Source organism: Schistocerca americana, chromosome 3 (genome assembly GCF_021461395.2).
Source record: "Schistocerca americana isolate TAMUIC-IGC-003095 chromosome 3, iqSchAmer2.1, whole genome shotgun sequence".
Taxonomy (NCBI): domain Eukaryota; kingdom Metazoa; phylum Arthropoda; class Insecta; order Orthoptera; family Acrididae; genus Schistocerca; species Schistocerca americana.
In genome coordinates, this window is record NC_060121.1 from 514,986,343 (window position 1) to 514,998,836 (window position 12,494).

General features: G+C 42.8%; 1 protein-coding gene across 1 annotated transcript in view; it reads left to right on the forward strand.

Moving 5' to 3' along the window:
• LOC124606173 (tRNA dimethylallyltransferase-like) overlaps positions 1-12,494 on the forward strand; it is a 903,559-nt gene that overhangs the window by 823,729 nt on the left and 67,336 nt on the right. The window lies entirely within an intron of this gene.

A 12,494-nucleotide genomic window follows, 5' to 3' on the forward strand; every position in this document is an offset into this window, starting at 1 on the left:
TTTTCGCGTCTATTTTTACCGAAGCAGGAATGACGCAAGTCGATTGTATTAGTAGCCCTGCCTTTCTCGCTCGCTGCAACGCATCTGAGGTGTCGGAGGAATGTTCTGTTGCGAAGCTTACACTTGTGACACACGTAAACACCGAAAGCAGTTGTTCTGGGGCGACCCTAAAAGCTCTGTATTGCGGTAGGGTTAGGCAAGTTGCCATGTTTACGCAACAGCGCCGCTAGTAACACATTGCCATGCTGTGGTGCAATCCAAACTCCGTTGCTCGCAAACGTTTCCGGAAGACTACTGCGCAAATTGACCCGTGATTGCATAATGAAGTCCTGTTGGTATGTAACGCACGCTGCCATTGTTAACTGCGAGGAAATGTGAATCGGTTCGTGAAACAAGTACTGAAAATAAATCAGTGAATTCGAAAATTTACAGTTATTAATCACGTCTTCCTCCTACTGTTGATCTAGCAACATAATGTTCTGTAAGCCCATCTACGTGGCGAGGTCATGTTGTATGCAAATATTTTCAACATAGTTTGCAATTCTCTACATTCCTTAATATTTTCTACGCTCTTAATTCTCATGTACCTTCATGTACGTTTGTCCGGAAAGTTAGCTTGGGGGTGGGGGGGGGGGGGGGCGGTTGCGGTCCCGCGCCGCCTTAGATCCACGCCTGCCTCGAACAGGCCCTATGGCCATTTTTGGGTGTAAGCTGCGAATCACAGTGTGTATAAATATTATAAACTATACATTTTAACCAATATAAAGTGTAGGGCACAATAACACGTTACATTTAATACAGGAGAAGTTAGCTGCGTATCGTGCTTACGGTCTATGTTAGTAAGTTAGCAGAAATAAACAATAAATCAAGTTGTAGTCACAAATAGTTGAAGCAGTGGAATCAAAAGGACAAACTATAGCAAAATTATGCGAGAACCAGAAATTGTACATTATATATGCGTCATACAACAGCTACCACTGCATATTTACTGTATCATTTGCGCACCGTCTTTACGAATTTAGCGAAACCAGTGTTCTGCAGTGTATGCATTCGTATCACAAGAGCACCTGCAGAATTGGCGGCAAGTACAAACTCCGAGATCGTAAGGTACCATGTGAGAGAATCTTCGGATCTCGTGTTCGGAAATATGGGCAGGAAATAGCAGTGAAAATAAAAATTTGAATCTTGCTGAGACGGCTCATGTAAACCAGGAAACCCAGGTTTTAACCCCGGTTTAGCACAGATTTTCATTCGACACGACATGTACATGAAGTCTGACTGCTCGATAGCTTTTGAAATTTTTATGTATGTTGAGGTAACTGGTGCTGATATTTGTAGAGTTACGATAGTTAACCATAGAGCAAAATTCTCGCTCATTTACATGCTGTGCTACAAAATTAACACAGCTGCCTCAAACTTTATATGACATTCCAGTAATTTCCTGTTATAGTTATTAGGGAGGGGGGAAGGGTCTTGTGGGGGAGGGAGGAGGTATGTTGTTCTGTTTGTGTCACAATACATGTAGAGATTAATATAAAGTACAAATCATATAATAACTACTTTCGTTTTGTAAAGCTCTTTCCACTGCTTTTCTTTAATTCAGCGGCAAAATTGACTGCATGCATACTATAATAAATTTACCCAAATGCATAATACTGAGGCATGTAATTTTACATTAGAGGAAACAAAAAATACTGGGCGTCCATCAAATATCTTTACAACTTAAGACCTTAATATCTTTAGACCTACATAGTAACAAACTATATAGTAACTACATAGTACATACATAGTAACAAATCAGTAACTACATAGTAACAAATCGTTTTCAAATCGTGACAATATAACGCATAAACTTTTGTTTCCTCATACGTGCACTCAGTGTGTGAACTCTTCGTGACACGGATAATGTCCACTCAGAATTCCATTTCTCTTTACGTACGATTCAAGATCTCTACGGTGATATTTTCAAATCAACTGCGAATGCTTGCCTTCAAGTTCTGTACGTCTCTAACCTTGGTTCGGTCTGCATGAACCAGGCCACACACCGAGCTTCCTCCTGTGGCGTCCACAAGTGCAATTTTACGTCGGAATTGCTTCACCTGGAAGGTAAAAAAAAAAGCGTTATGTGTTGTCGTATCACATGCTGAAAACCATTTGTTAATATCTAGTATAGTTTTAAAGTTATTTAAGTCTTAAACTGTAAAGATAATATATGGTCATTCTGTAGATCAATTATTTCTATTATAGGAGTACCAGAACATTTGTTATATGTTGATTTACTGCTTAGTTGGACTCAATTTTAACAAACAGCCCTGAAAGTAAAATTATTAATTCAGTAGATGGGCTCCTATTAGGAGCGTATTGTTAGTCTCTGAAAATTTGTAATTAGTTTATGGCCAATTAGTAGATCTAATAATTATATAGATTTTAGATTTTACTGCCTTACTGCCCTCTCTTTTTGCATCTTTCATTCCCAGCATCAGGGCAGGCTGTAGATATTTCCAGCAAAATATCTCGGTTCGGTGATAGTATGGCAGAGGGATACATTTGGGAGGAGATTTCCAGGTCCGGCGTGACGAAGGCAAAACTTCCCATTGTTCCAGACAAAAATTAAAATTTTATTTTTGTATGTGCATGTGTACACATATGTATGAATGTGTGGTAGGTGGTTGTGTGTCTCAACTGGGAATGTGAAATTCCGTGCTTCGTATCAACCAAGTGTGTATAAGAAATACTTGTTTAAATTCGTTAGGAAAAACTGGCTTTTCTGTTTTAAGGAGGATCGTGCTGATATTAGAGACACGTTCAGGAAGAACTTTAGGGTTTCATGTAGATTGTCTAAACGCATTAATCCAGAATGATCCGCATCACTGGACTCGAGAAGTGGCAAATTTGATGAACTTTGGTCATTTCACCATCGTGCGGCATTTATATGCAATGGGGTAAGTTTAAAAATCGGATGTATGGGTACCGCATGGTGTAAGCCAAAATCACAAAAATCAGCGGGTGGCCATATGTGCATCTCTGCTTGCTCCTCATCAACTGGCTCGTTAACAACACCGACGATTCCTATCCTGTGTCGTTAATAGTGACGAGAAATTACGTCTATGGTTGAGCCCAAACAAAGCAGCAATTCCCCGTACGAAGTCCTGCGTGCATCCACAAAAGAAAATGTTATGGCTCTGAGCACTATGGGACTTAACTTCTGAGGTCATCAGTCCCCTAGAACTTAGAACTACTTAAACCTAACTAACCTAAGGACATCACACACATCCATGCCCGAGGCAGGATTCTAACCTGCGACCGTAGCGGTCGCGCGGTTCAAACCTGTAGTGCCTAGAACCGCTCGGCCACGAAAATGTTATGCATCTGGTGGAGTAGCGACGGTGTGGTGTATAAGAATTGCTTCTCCGAGGTGTAACCATCACTGTTGTCATTTATTGTCAGCAATTCAGACATCTTGCAGACGCAGTCCAAGAACAAGAACCAGGAAGACTGCAAGAAGTTAAGCTACAGCACGATAACGCCTGTCCACAGTCTGCTAAACTGACAAAAAACAAAGAAACTTCCTGGCAGATTAAAACTGTGTGCCCGACCGAGACTCGAACTCGGGACCTTTGCCTTTCGCGGGCAAGTGCTCTACCATCTGAGCTACCGAAGCACGACTCACGCCCGGTACTCACAGCTTTACTTCTGCCAGTATCTCGCCTCCTACCTTCCAAACTTTACAGAAGGAGAACTTCTGTAAAGTTTGGAAGGTAGGAGGTGAGATACTGGCAGAAGTAAAGCTGTGAGTACCGGGCGTGAGTCGTGCTTCGGTAGCTCAGATGGTAGAGCACTTGCCCGCGAAAGGCAAAGGTCCCGAGTTCGAGTCTCGGTCGGGCACACAGTTTTAATCTGCCAGGAAGTTTCATATCAGCGCACACTCCGCTGCAGAGTGAAAATCTCATTCTGGAAAAAACAAAGAGTTGGTTTGAGAAATCATTCCGCACCCACCCCCTATACCTGATCTTACGCCTTCAGATTTTCACCTTTACCGCTCTCTATCAAACAGCTTTCAAGAAACTTCCTGACCGGATGAAAATGCGTTCCAAATATGGCTCGATGAATTATTCGCCTGAAAACCACGTGATTGTGTCGCGGAATCGAAAAGTTACGCCAGCGTCGGCAGACTATTGTAAACGGTAAAGGAGAATGTACTATTGATGACCAAAATCTTTGTTGTGTTTCTTAAACTTATCGAAAAACGCTTCGAACTTTCGCACCATAGTTCACGATTACAACACCACACCGAGTCTTAGATATTGTCAACAAAATATCTAATTACAAGAAAAAATGGTTCCCTTGAACGAATTTCTAATAGGAAGATGCGTACATCTATAAAAACTATTAGGCCTGCGTGGCATGATACTTTCGGTAGCACTGTGGTAGATTTAACGCCATTCTACGCTCTCTGCCTTACCACGTTGTTTGTATTCGAACTTCATATTTCGTGCAAGCTTGGCACATTCTTGTTGGTTTCTTTAGGCGTCGGGTCGATATATGTTGGTAATTGGGCCTAACATTCCGCTTGGTATCGAGGAGGTGTTTCACCTAGTGACGCTTTTTCACGCTTTTCGTAGTCTGGCAACTGGACGTTTTTACGTTACCTATGCTGTATTTGTTCTGTGATCAACATGTGCTTCCCTTCTCCGACCGTGTATTGTTTTTTTAATAGTGTGTGTATTGAATAGAATCATATCCGACGTATGAGCAAATACGATATTCAGTACATGCATGTCCGAAGGAACAGGCATTGTGGCGACAACAGCTGTTATGAAATACCTGAAATGTATTCACAGTTGAGAATATGGACAGCCTTCAGCTGTGTAATGGAACGACTTTGAAAATTTGTGCTGGCCTGGAACTCGAATCTGGATTTCCCGAGCTGGCTGGAGTGGCCGAGCGGTTCTAGGCGCTACAGTCTGGATCCGCGCGACCGCTACGGTCGCAGGTTCGAATCCTGCCTCGGGCATGGATGTGTGTGATGTCCTTAGGTTAGTTAGGTTTAAGTAGTTCTAAGTTCTAGGGGACTGATGACCACTGCAGTTAAGTCCCATAGTGCTCAGAGCCATTTGAACCTTTTTTTTTTTTTTTTTTTTTTTTTGATTTCCCGCCTTAACCATTTCGTAAGTCTGGGTCTGTCCGTGAAGCGTGCCCGGATAGCCAAAGTTGTTCGGCAGCCACTCGCGGCAAACTGGAAATACGGGCTACAGTCCCCGTCTGGCACAGATTTTCAAAGATTCCATTGTACAGCTGAAGTTTGTCCATATTCGCAGCTGCCAGTACATTCCATGTATTAAAAGATATTTGGCGCTACTTCCGCTCGCACGAGCACCACTAGTGACGTTTACGTTTGGTCCGCATTTGTTCCCAGGAGTCGAAATACGGCTACGGCAAGGGGTTAAGAGCGCGAAGAGAGGGAGGAAAAGTTCGGGCGGCCGCGTGGTTATGTTTCGCGCGTTCGTCTTGTCCTAGTCCGCGCGGCACTCGCGCACGACATGCGCGGTCCCGGTGGCGAGCGCTTTGTGTACGGAGCTGCACGCGAAGCGGCGGCTGCTTCCGCTGCGCTCCGTGAGTCATGTGGCATTACGCTAAGGACGTCGTCCGGTGAGCGGCGCGGCTCCGAGGCCGGATGGCGCTCTGGCCTCAGCGCCCGAGACCGACCCCGCCTTCCGGTCTGGCCAAGTCTGGGCTGCAACTCGTGCCGCGGCGGCCAGCTGGCCGCGTCTCGTCATCCTCTGGAAAGAGTCTCTTATGAGCCGGCCGCTGTGGTCGAGCGGTTCTAGGCCCTTCAGTCCGGAACGGTGCTGTTGCTACGGTCGCAGGTTCGAATACTGCCTCGGGCATGGATGTGTGTGATGTCCTTAGGTTGGTTAGGTTTAAGTAGTTCTAAGTCTAGGGGACTGATGACCTCAGATGTTAAGTCCCATAGTGCTCAGAGCAGAGTGCTACAGCAGAGTTATCAGTTTTGTTCAATCTGAAGAAGGTCAGGGTGTTCTTGAAATCGAATCTTGCAGTTTCCTCCCAGTTTCTTCCACGTACCAAGCCTGACATTGATTGCAAGTGATCCTGTATAACTGACTGTCAGGGGTTATCTTTCTCTTTGTTGATATACTGGATAATGTTTTTAGACAAAAACTTTTCGATATTTGTTGTCTTGAAGCTCTTTTGTGAGAAGCAGTGCCTAACTATGGTAGCAAATTCATGCAACAAATTAGCCAAAATTCTCATATCTTGCAATTATAAACTTCATTGTATGTAAGAGTAACTACAGCTCATATCTGACTCACCAACAAAGATAAAAAAAAATTATTAAATAACAGGCTGTTTGTAAAGTCACTTGCATTGACTGCAACAAATCGTTTGTCATACAGGCTATATATGACGTGAGAGATCTTTTAATCCTTGCTGTTGTATAAGATATGATTTTTGGTGACTCATACATCAACAGCCATAACTAAAATCAGTTGAAGTAATATTCCATATTTAGCAAATTCATGCAACAAATTAACCAAAATTATCATATCTTGCAATTATAAACTTCATTGTATGTTTAAGAGTAACTACAGCTCATATCTTACTCACCAACAAAGATTAAAAAAAATATTTATTAAATAACAGGCTCTTTGTAAAGTCACTTGCATTGACTGTAACAAATCGTTTGTCATACAGGCTATAGTAGCTAGATAGACTGTGCGTGTAAGCTGGAGACTACACAAGTCGCTCTACACTTTTGCTGAACGTGTGCTGAATAGAGGTCACACATACAAAGTCAACATAGATGTGCTAAATATACCTAACAAAACCTCCATGTGGCTTCTAAATGATCAGTTTGCAGTTGAACACATCCCCACCATAATCTTGACTTGATGCATTCAACCAGCCCCCTCAATCTCAGTTATCACATTCATCTCAACAAACTTATAGCACAGTAGAATTGTCATTATACCCTGTTTTTCCCTTTCAACCTGTAGTAACTCATTCAACATTTATATTTGAATTTTGTGTGTTTTCGTTATTTACTATGTTCGACCCTATCCATCTTCTAAATTGTAATTTAACAGTGTAATATAACATGTTTCATGCATAACACGAGTTACGAACACAAGATTTGACATCTCACACCATATGCCATGATCACAGATTGTGCATGTGTTGATAGTATCTTTGCTTCTAGTGTTTGGTTTCTACACACAAGTGTCTCTTGTGGACGCTAGTCACTTTGTTCTTGACCATGACCCAGTAACCTGAAAGCCAGTTTGAAATAAGCATAAATCAGTAGAACGAAAACTCAGTTTTTTTGGTTTTCTGCCTTAAATAAAATAGCATATACAGGGTGTAAAAGATCGCTGCTACTACGTACTGTAGTAGTGTGGAGGAAGTCGAGGCAAATAATGTGCTGTAGGACGCTTCTGGTCTACCAGATCGGGAATCAACCTCAAATTGGCCAACAACTACCTAAACTACAGTGCGTCGCGCGAGATTTTCAATACAAACTTGCTCTTGACGCTAGAACTATTAGTCCCAGAGAAAAAATGAATAGGATATTTTTTGTGGAAAATTTTATGTAGTTTATTTTTTTAGTTCGCTGGAGGCTGCGGTTTTCGAGTTATTCAAGAAAAAAGCATGGCAATGTACAAAAATTTGCAAGTACACGAATTATTTCCCGTATTCGACCTTTTTGGTCTTCATTGACCGGGATATAATGCAACTTATTTAATCGGCTATTACGTTAACATGATTAATTTAAACTTTCCTGTGAGGATATTGAAAGAAAATGGTTCAAATGGCTCTGAGCACTATGGGACTTAACATCTATGGTCATCAGTCCCCTAGAATTAGAACTACTTACACTAACTAACCTAAGGACATCACACAACACCCAGTCATCACGAGGCGATATTGAAAGAAAAAAAGACAATTGTAAATGATATGAAAGAGCTAATTATGTTTACAATTCGAGCTAAACTTGACCCTTACACGCGTAGTAGTTTCGCAGCAAGAGGACCAGACAAACACAACGATTTAGTTGTTAAGGTAATGCTGTTAAATATTCACAAATTCGTGATCTAAAATTTACACAAATATCAATTTTATGTGCTGTAACTGCACTACTAAGCCGATGGCGTAATAGTCCCCACTCACTGAAGACCAAATAAGGTCGAATGTGGGAGATAATTCGTGTAGTCGCAAATTTTTGTAGAATGGTGGGAGGGAGTGCCGTGAACAACATACTGAAAATCTGAGTGTTGCTGGGCGAGTATGGTTGTGGAGGCGCGTTTGAAGGCCACTTTTGTAGTTTTCTTGAATAATTCGAAAACTGATGTGTGTGTAGAAAGGGTATCCCAGTTCAAAATTAAACTGAATTTGCCTTGGTACAATAAGTGTCCTACTGTTTTTTTCTCTGGCACTAAGAGGCTGCGTAAAGAGAACGAGAGAATATTGGAAACGCAAACGCTGTAGCCTACATCGTTTCTGTAGGCCAGTTTAGGATAGTTTGCCGACTTCATAGTCCTATCGTTACAACGTGGAAATCCTGTAACAGATGTGTTTGAAAAGGCTGCGCGCAGAATCGCGGTTTGGTGGTAGGGGGGGGGGGGGGAGGGGGTCGAGGGAGGGGGTGTGTTCTTGGTGCCTGGTTTCTATTTCAGCTAGGAACATGGGTAAAAAGTTTTTGGTTTAGACCGGACCAGCGGTCATTTCTATAGCCATTCGAACATCCGTCTTACAGCAGCTATGTTACAGTACACTAAGCAAGGTTTCAACGACGAACCGAATCTGGCGCCGAGGTAAATTGTGAGAATTGATTAATTCCTTTTGAAAAAGACTTTAATTGGTCTTAAATTATTGCTCAGCTAATGGCACTATATCTACGTGGGCCGTTCGGATTATACGTGCAAAAACAGTCGACGTGACTGTGGGGCCAGACTGATGGTTTAAATTTGGACCACTGGGGTATCGGGTCTTGGTCTAAGGTATGTCTTAAACGTTTGAAAAAATCTTGCTTCGTGTGGATTTTACGTAAAAAACACGTTTTTTTTTGAGGTTTTTGAAACGCGCCACTTCTGTGTTTCAGACTTGCGTGAATCAGTTCAAGTTTTGTAAGAAGGTAAACAAATACATGCAAATAGTGGTTGTCTTGTTGTTTAGTGAAAGCTGTATCCGTTGCCACGATATTAGGAACATGGTTCGAAAGACAATAAAGAAACTTATACCGGACGAATCATCGCCCCAGTCAAGATAAATCTACTTCGGTGGTAAAGCAATGGCGGTCTTATGTCAATTATGATAGTGTAAAAGTTGTGAACCAGATTGATGAAAAATACTCCCATTGCAGCACAAGAAAAGGCGAATATGTCGTGGACAGAGTTAATGATGTAAAAGAATGGAACTAGCTTTTCGACTTACCTGGTAGCTTCAAAGACATTTAAACCTAAACACCTTGACATACTCCTGCTTTTTTATGAGTTAACCCTACTTTGTCAGCGTAGTGAGCTTTCTTAGACCCACACTCTGTTACATGTATGGTGAGGGTGTAAGAACAAATAGACTCAAATTTATCTGCTTTTAGAGAATGGAAGTCTGCAGTAGGAAGTACCAAGAGGTGGAGCGCATCTTTAATAGGAAGTATCCCAGAGCGGGGATGCATGTGTCCTAAACTTTAGTGACATGTTGTGTCATATTGCACGACACGACAAATTCCATGTTGGATGACATGTGTAATGTTATGCGACATATCATATACCATATTACTTTACTTGACATGATGCGTTATATTACATGACATGGGTACTTATACTAACAAGTAAAAATGAGCGAATATGTCACGCTGTTCTGATTGAAATGTCTTTGAAGCTGCCAGATAAGTCGAAAAGCTTACATCTCTAACTCTGCCCAGGACATATTCGCCTTTTGTGTTTCGATAGGGGCATTTTTCAATATGGTATCAAATTGATCGGTTCGACTTCCTCTACATCAGTGTGGTACGTTGTAAACAGTTATCATTTGCACCCAGTACAACGGTCACGCTTATGTGTTGAACTGGCGGGAGCGAAGAAGCCGGTCGGAGCTGGCAGAAGCGACTATAGAGCCCTGAATGTGAATGGCAGCGAGAGAAGGAACAGTGTCGCCAAGGGGTGAGGGGGGTGGGTGGGGGGGGGGGGGGAGCAGGCAATATCTGCGGAGGGCTGTGCAGTCCACAGCGCTTCCCACTGGCCACGCCTCGGCCGCCCCAGACCTGCGCGGCGCACTGCACGTGCCTGACCCAGGACCGACCTTCAATTTCATCTCCCACGCTGACGTCCGAAAACGCCCCTTTCCTCAACGTGGTCGCGAACCGAGCGGGCTTAAAGTTGCTCGGGTCCGGAAGCACTGATGAACTACAGGATCCCGAAGAGCGTTTCTGTAAGAGCGTGCAAAAATGTAACAGGACGCAGAGAATGCTTCACTGAAGAATTTGAGGTAGGGAACCTGGGATCGGAAAAGCCAGCTTAAGGGGAGATTTACTACTTTTGGTTCAAAATATCGATTTTTTTAATTGCATTTTTGGATCCATAAAAGTGTTTAGAATCCACCCCTGAAACGGTTTTTCCAAATACGGAACGGAAACGTTTGTTATTCGCAGTTGGACAAAAAAAAAGAACCTGCCTGAAATCGGCCTTTTTCACGCACCAATTTTTTTTCCTTTCGGAGGGCGAGTTATTGTACCGATGCTTGGGAAGAAACACACGAAATTCAAATGAAAGTTTGAACGAGTGTGTTTGGAAGTTAGTCTCCAAGCTCTTGCATTCCGGTGCGAAGACTGTGGAGATTGCTACTTTTCCTGGCAGTGAGCAGCTTCAACGAAGGGTATTCAGCAATTCTGAAGACCATGACAACGATAGACGTCACCCAGAGACTCGTTTCGACGCAGTTCGCCAAGCATTTGGACAACCATCGGATTCAAGCGGCCGAAAACCGCTTGCCACCGGCCGTACGAGTGGCTGTGGAGCAGCACAGGATGGTCCAGATAAAGCAGAACGCCCTCTATGAGGAACAAGAAGGACTAGTTTATGGACCCGGAATAGCAAATGGTTCAAATGGCTCTGAGCACTATGGGACTTAACATCTGAGGTCATCAGTCCCCTAGAACTTAGAACCACTTAAACCTAACTAACTTAAGGACATCACACACATCCATGCCCGAGGCATGATTCGAACCTGCGACCGTAGCGGTCGCGCGGTTCCAGACTGTAGCGCCTAGAACCGTTCGGCCACTCCGGCCGTCCCCGGAATAGCAGATTGAACGTAAGTTGCATAATATTGCATTTATATGTAGTCAAAACTTCAAACGCGTTATCCTCGAAATGTCATTTTTCTATCTCGCGGTGTGGTAACTTCAAGTCTATTGAACCTATTGGCATGATTCTTTGTTTCCGACGAAGCTAACTAAATTGTCTAGGAGTTGTACCACTTTTATTCCGATCCATAAATTATAAATGTTTTTACTTGGCTGAAAAAGTCGAAAAATCGATGAAAAAACCCTATTTGTTTCCTACGGTCCAAATAACTTAAGCGAGGTACAACTCCTAAAGAATCTTATATACTTCGCTAACGTCAACTCAGTTTTGATGTCGGACGAGCCGGCTGACCTGTGACATACCGCGCGTGGAGGTCTACATTGAAATTTTGTTTCGTTCCTACGGCACTTCCGCCTTTGCTCTTCGACATTTCTGGTAGAAAAAATTCCAGTTTGTAGAGGAAATATCAAGAAACATTTTGACCGAATTTGACATTGATATCTATAACACGTCCCGAGAAAAAAATCCTCAAAGAACATGCTTTTTTTCGGCCAAAGGTAGTAAACCTCCCCTTAAGGAGATATGGAAGTAAACTTGTCTACCGGTTTGTCTAGCGTTAGTGTTTTTCAGCTTGTTTACAACTAATATGCGTACAAGTTTACACGTAGGCCTACTGTGCGTTTTCCTTATATGTACATTCTTTATTTTCTGCAAGGGAACAAGGAGGACCAGCCTGATTACTAGGAAGTCATATTGCAGGTTTTGTTTACTTTATTTGCCCATAAGGTAGTTCTGTTCTACCTGAGTTGGAGAACGTAATGTACTCTCGACTGTTCGTGAGCGGCTATGGGTACAACATGACGGTGCACCACCTCACTTCAGTATGGATGTCCGCAACCATCTCAATGCTGTATTTCGTGGCCGCTGGATTGGAAGGGGCGGTCCAAATTTTCGCCTTAAGCTGGCTTCTCCGACTCCAGGTTCTCTACCTCAAATTATTCAGTGGAGCATTCTCGATGCCCTATTAAATTTTTGCACGCTCTTACGGAACGCCCTGTATATTGCTTGACTTCCACCTAACATATGAAAATAACTTCAATGAAAAATTTCAGTAATTTAACACATTCTGCGCTGCTACCCTTTCTCGTCGATTGCGTAGGTGAGCTGGCGATT